Below are 7,013 nucleotides of genomic sequence, written 5' to 3'. Positions count from 1 at the left end.
ATGATGATTATAGAACTTAAGTAATGACATATTGTTGGGGTCATGGATAGCCACCAGGAAGTCAGGAGGATGAGCTGGTGCTATTGTCAGGTACTAGGGAATGTAGGGGGAAAATGTATTTCATTTACACCTGGTCAATCTGAAGTGCTGGTAGGGCAATGGTGAGAAGACGTTGAGCAGATCATTAAAGGCTCACATCAGTAAAGTATTTAGTGTATTTAGTGTGTTAGATCTGTCTAACATGGTCACCATTGGCTCCGTGTGGCCACTGAGGACTTTAAAGAAATGTGGCTAAACCTAACTGAGATGGACTTTAAGTTGAAAGTACACATTCCTTTCAAAGACAGTCCAAAAAACAAAAAGGAGGAAGATAAATATCTCACTTTAAAAATGTTAATTACATGTTGGAATCATAGTATTTTTTGATATATTGGGTTAAATAAAATTTGTCATTGGAGTTAACTTCATCTACTTCTTTTTAAATGTGCCTACTAGAAAATTTAACATTCCATATGTGGCTTGTATTGGTGGCTTGCATTATATTTCTATTGGACAGCACTGCTCTATATGATGATTGTGGTAGTGACAGCTTGGAAAGAGTTGAGATCTCTGGGGGGAGTATAGAGAAGGAGATGTAAAAGGTTGAGGACATAGTTACGTAGAATGTCCACATTCTTAGGTCTAGAAGGAGGAAGAGGTTGGAAAGGAGCCAGAGAGTAAACAGAAGAGAAGGTGAAGAAGAAGAAGTTACTCTCACAGGAACGAGATGAAGAGGGGGCTTTAGGAGGAAGATATACTGAAGAGAATCATGTTGAGTAATTTGGCCTTTATTCTATCGAGGTTGGAGAGCCTATGGAAGTTTTTACTCCAGAAAGTGAAATGATCAAATTTAAATTTTAAGATGATTTTGGCAACAGAATAAGGAAAAGATTGTGTAGAGGGAGAAACTGAATTCCAGGTGGCAAGTTAGAAAATCAGTTAAAAAGAACAATCCTGAAGGCTTTACATCTATAAAGTTGAACAGAAAAGAATAATTTTTACTCTGAGAAAGAACTTTCTATTTTATTTTCTTGCAATGAAAAATGAGGTGGGTGAGATTTTGGTAATGGAAAGCATGTGTCTTTTGTTTACAGAACCCAGGAAAATGGGTTGCAATGAAAATCAATGTCATGGATGATTAAAGATGCTTTGTGTGAGAAAAATAGAAAGATGTAAAGAAACTAAGGACACAAAAATATAGGATTTCTAGGAAACAAAGATTGTTTTCTTGTATAATTTTCCCATGTAGGAAAAAGATAACAGAACACTATTCCCCATCCTTGAGAACATGACAGCAGAAAAGATTGGTTTCTAAGAAGAGTTTTCCTTGAAGCTCTGGCTCCATAACTTATGACCATTTCAGGTACTTCTAAGTGTTTACAAATTGAACACACTGCGTCCTAGGATGTCCTTTAAGCAGAAATTTTGGTACATATGATGATTTATTTGGAACTCCATTTAGGGCAAAGAATAGATTGAAGTCTATGACAGTACAAATTTCAGGGTATCAATAAAGATGAGCTAAATGACTTGAAGGTATTTGAGTTCCATTTAAGTTTGTGTTATAAAATCTTTGCTAGTTTAAAGGAAAAGGGAAAAGAAAAGATGGTAAAAGGAAATCAGTGGAAGTGATCATATGAAAGGACTAAACAAAAGGGAAGTGGCTGATCAATTAAAGACATTTGGCAAACAGGTCTAGTTGAAGCCAGTGTCTAATCATATGAGTCAGACACTCTGCAATGCTTTAATATACAGAATTTAGATAAAACCCATGTCTGTTGCAGAATAGTAATAGTAATAACAATAATAATAAGCAGTAGCTAGTATTTATTAAGCATAGATTATGTACCAGATAGGGTTAATGTATTAATAAGTTTTCATTCGTTTTTCACAATAACCTCATGAAATAGGTATTATCTCAATGCTATAGATGAGGCACAGTGAGATTACGTAATTTGCCCAAGGTCACACAGCTAGCCCACTATATCATACTGCTTCCTCAAATGCTATGAAGACGCAAGTTGTATGAGGCAGCGTTGACTGGGTTATGCTATGGTAACAAATGACTCCAAAAATCTTAGTGGTATCCAACAATAACATTTTTTGTTTGTTTTTAAATTCTATCGCAGGACACTTGCTCATTCCTGGACTTTGGCTGAAGAAGCAGCCCCTGTCTAGGTCATTGTTAGTCTTCTGGCAGAGGAAATAGAAGGCAATAGAAGACGTATGTGATGGCTCTTACAGCTTCTATTAGAAATGGAATGTATCACTTTCTCTCACATTTCTCTGGCCAAAGTAAGTCATGTGGCAAGCCTGCCAGAGGTGTGAGCAGTGCCATGCTTCTGCAGGGAGGGCGTTTGGAGTAAGAGGACCCAGGGGGAGGGTCTTCTGTTTTTTGGTTTTGTTCTCGTGAATCCTTAGCTTTACAAGAACAAGAATCAATGAACGGTTGAATTAACTTTGTTTCACACGAAGGAGTTAATGTTATGACCCCAAAAGTTAGTTCTTGGGCTGTCAGTACAGAATGGGGAGTGACAAGGTGGCAAAGAATCATGCCAGTGGGAGACTATGAAATTGAGAGCAGCTACCCCTCACCATGACCAGAAAGGGGAGGGGCTAGCCACAGCCAACATCCATGCTGAGCAAGGCACCTGGAGGAAGACTGAGTCTCAACAATCCATCAGGTCACATGAGACAGAAGGTAAGGACTGACCTGGGTTGAGAGCTTCCAGGGAGAGGCAAATCAAGCACAGAGATAGGAATCCCACGGTCTGCTGAAGGCTGAAGGTTTAGTTCAGTTATCCATGGGAAAAACTAATTTTTGAGGGGTGGCTCCATGCCCTGAATTTCTTGGTGTGAAAAACTCTCCCTTCCATGAATTCCTGGATAGTGTGCTATGAACCAATGGATATTAATGTGTGTAAAAGAGGGACAATTACAGACAATCCCTATTTATTAAAATGTGGAAGGATGATGGACACAACTATATCTATACAAGCCAAGCAATTAGAAAGTGACCCCATGCAGGGAGCTAGGTAGACACATGAGAAAATAGAAAGAACACTTTAATTCTCAAATTAATGTTAAATTCAGCCTGATTTTATTGGCTAAATTGCTCATTCCCATGCAAGTAAATCTGTTTTAAAGACTGGTTAGAGATATTTCCACAGCGATGTAAATTGTTCTTGATGAATACAATAAAAGCAAGTAATGATCACTTTTTGGAACTTAGGATAAATTCACATCAGACGAGGGTAAAACATTAGGAAATAAGATAATTTATTTTCCTTTCCAATACTAAAGAATTGTAAAAACTACTGTGATAAATCAAAACATTTGGGAAATGGTGACAAAAATAAGATGTAATCTCATCATGTGTATATGCAAAAATTCTTCTAATTTTTGTACATTCCTTATAATATTTCTTCACATACACATAAAAACTGTGTAATCACAGATTTTTAAATTTTATTATAACACATTTTCCATAAACAATTTTCCATGTTGAAGCACAGTGCTTATGATTAAAATGGTTGCAAAATAGTGTCTTTCAGCTCTTCATCATTATTAACAATGCTGCAGTAGATGGCTACGTAGAATATATGTATTTAAAAATGTTTTTGTTGCAGCATAATTCCAAAACTAGTATTACTGGGTCAAAGGTTATAAACTCTTTATGACTACATGTAAATTGATTTAAAAAGTAACTGCATAAATTTAACTAAAATGTGTATGTAATTCACTATAACACCACTGGTTTAGGAACTATATTTGAAGATCATATAACTGAATAATTAATAGAAAAATATGGTGATTAGTGTTAATTTGGATGTTTGAGTACTTGTGAGGCTTAATATTGTCCCATGTGTTCGTTTATCAACAGGGTGGCTTATCATTCATTCATTCATCATTCATTCACACCTTCTTCCCTTCAATCAGTGAAGAAATATGTTTTTGAGCATCTGCAGTGTGCCAGGCGCCGTCCTGGTTTCTGAGCACACAGCGTCGGAGAAAACAAAATTCCCTCCCCTTATGGATTTTATATTCCAGGGTAAAGAAGACAATAAACATACTAAGTATTGAAACTGTGTAGTATGTTGAATTTTACAATTGCTATGGAAAAAGATAAAGCATGGTAAGAATAAGTTGTTTGTGGAGAGGAAGTTGCATTTACAAATAGGGAGGGGTCAGTGAGAAAGAAATGTTTGAACAAAGACTTGAACGAGGCGGAGCAGGCCCCGTGTATCTGAGGAAAGAGCGCTCCAGCCAGAAACACGAGGTTGTCCAAGGCACTAAGCTGGGGCCCGTCTGATGTGTTGGAGGAGAAGGAAGGCCAGTTTCATAGGAGTGGAGCGAGATCTTTGACTTTTACTCTGATGATGTTCATTTGTTCGGTAGGAGAATGAGGAGAGAAAATCTAACTAACCCAACAGAAGAAAAAGTTTCAAGAAAGAGATTGTCACCAATGCCAAAGTTGGCCAAGATATCCAGGTAGAAGACAATGAAAACAAGACAACCGCATTCAATAAAGGTGAAGGCGGCGGGATTCCATTTGCCAGAGCTCAGGCTCAGTCATGTGACAATACCCAGTTAAAGAGAGGTACTAAGTGGAGCTTAGTTGTGAGCCCAGAAAGAAGACGATAACGATTGTTTATGAAAAGGTTGCAAACTCTGACTTGTCAGTCGAGAATCTACCGCATCATTCTCAACTGGAATTACTGAGAAACTAACAAAAGTCCTTTCTGGAAACACTATGAAATAAAAATATCAAGGAATGGCTCCCATGAAAAAGTTTTCTGGGTGACTGTGTTGGCTATTCAGATTTGGAAGCCAGTGAGTGAGTGATCTGTCTTTTGGAAATAAAAATTTACCGAAACATTCTTCCAAAAAAAAAAAAATAGTTTTAAGTAGCTTTGGTTATAACACAGAAAACCCACCAGGTGGCAGAAGAGCTCCATTCTTGTAAATCTCTTGGTTGCTTCCTTATTTCACCTTCTTTTTCCTCCATCTAATTTTCCTCTTCCCCCTTGCTTTGTTGACTTGAAATATATAGAGATTAAGTTCCTTAAAAGGATTGATGCTAACATTCTAAGTATTAAAAAAATTTATAGAGAAGAAAAGTACCTAGAGTATCATGCTAGTGAACTATTCAGAATTAATGCCATTAAATATAACATTTTTTGTTTTAGATTGCAGCAAACTGTGTTAACTGAATAGGACTAAACATTGAGAGGTCAAATAACCATAAAAACTTTTTATAGTGTTTATTAAGCAAATTTCAAGGTGCAGATTTTGTAGACATATAATTGATATATATTGTACATGCTAAATTCATTCTTAAGGAAAACTTAAATTTTTGTTTCCATAAAATCAGAAACTCTAATGGTAATTTTATTTTATTTTATTTATTTATTTTTTAAGGAAGATTAGCCCTGGGCTAACTGCTGCCAATCCTCCTCTTTTTGCTGAGGAAGGCTGGCCCTGAGCTAACATCTGTGCCCATCTTCCTCTACTTTATATGTGGGATGCCTACCACAGCATGGTGTGCCAAGTGGTGCCGTGTCTGCACCCTGGATCTGGACCAGTGAACCTCGGCTGCCAAAGTGGAACGTGTGAACTTAACTGCTGTCATTGGGTGGCCCCTCTAATGGTAATTTTATACCCTGAATTCAGTGGCAACTGTATCCTGGACTTTGAAGAGTCAAGGGTATTGGATGCAAACAGATCTTGTATGAATCTGGGTTTTACTTCTTCAGAGGTTGACCTCAGGCAAATTTCTCAGCATCTCTCAACTTCTACTATAAAATGGGGTAATAATGCCCATTCCATTAGGTTGCTGTGAAGAGTCAATGACGTCACAAGCAAGTGCTTTATGCAAATAAAATTAGGAAAATAAAGTAAATTTTAAAAACTCCCTCTAGTCCAAATTTTCTAACGGTAATTGCTACTCATGTTTTAATGCACGACAGAAGGCTGAAATACTCATGTAGCTGGCAGAATCACAATCTAGTTTAGATGTTCAAAAACACCACTCTTTTAAAAGATTTCAGCGGAGAAAACCTTTGTTCACTGTTCTGAAATATCTCTCCACTTCCTGTTAGGAAACATGATGTTTTTTGAGGTGCATTTTTTGGCTTTATGTGTTGTAATTGTACATTTGTTATATAAAGTATATAATGACATGCTGTATGGTGTTATTCAATACATTGTAGAAAAAGGAGAATAAAGAATGTATTTTATCAGCAGGCAAGGACCGTCCTTTTTATCCTTTATCCTCTTATCCTCGCGTGTAATTTACTAAAGAGCTGACAGAGCCCCAGCACAGTCTGCCTCTCACCAGCTTACTCTGCAGACAACAAAGATTAACTCTGAGACTATTCTTTCTAACTTGGGTCCATGTAGGAAATCTGATGAAGTTCTATAGATTTTTTCATTTCTATAGTATGAAAGAATGAGGTTGCTTATAAGAAGGAGGCATAAAGGCTCATATTCTGGACAAGGCTACTGGCAAAGATGCTACTAGAAAGTGTAGCAACTGGATACATGAACACAGAAAGGGCTTCAGATCCATCTTTCATTTGGCCGCAAAGAAGAAAGACATTGAAACACAGTTTAAGAAATGGTCTGAAAAAAATGAGGCACTGGGGAAAAATATAGGGAGTCTGTGTTGCTGTTGAAAGGGCTATTCGTATAAAATACAAGCTAGTAGTATTTTGATATACATGATTTACTTATAAATATATTTTGTAATAATTATCTTTAATTCTAAGGATTGAAAAATCTTAGGAGACTTTCAAATTTACAGTTAATTTTGTTCCAGTAGCCTAAAGGACTTGGAAATTATAGATTTCTTAAGTTCACTTGAACTTGAGGAGCAGAGGGAAATATTTTCAGGAGAATCTGAATGGGTGTAGGGGAGAGCCCGGATTTCATTCGGTGCCTCTTTCTTCCTAAATGTCAAATATTTCCTGGAG

General features: G+C 36.8%; 1 long non-coding RNA gene across 1 annotated transcript; it reads left to right on the top strand.

Moving 5' to 3' along the window:
* Positions 1-1,287: 1,287 nt before the first annotated feature.
* On the top strand, positions 1,288-6,284 carry LOC138920852 (uncharacterized). Its single transcript, XR_011432778.1, has 3 exons — positions 1,288-1,402; positions 2,169-2,740; positions 3,923-6,284. It is a non-coding gene; the product is annotated as an uncharacterized lncRNA (long non-coding RNA).
* Positions 6,285-7,013: the final 729 nt, after the last annotated feature.

Source organism: Equus caballus, chromosome 26 (genome assembly GCF_041296265.1).
Source record: "Equus caballus isolate H_3958 breed thoroughbred chromosome 26, TB-T2T, whole genome shotgun sequence".
Classification (NCBI taxonomy): Eukaryota; Metazoa; Chordata; class Mammalia; order Perissodactyla; family Equidae; genus Equus; species Equus caballus.
This window is presented reverse-complemented; position numbering and strand designations above follow the sequence as displayed.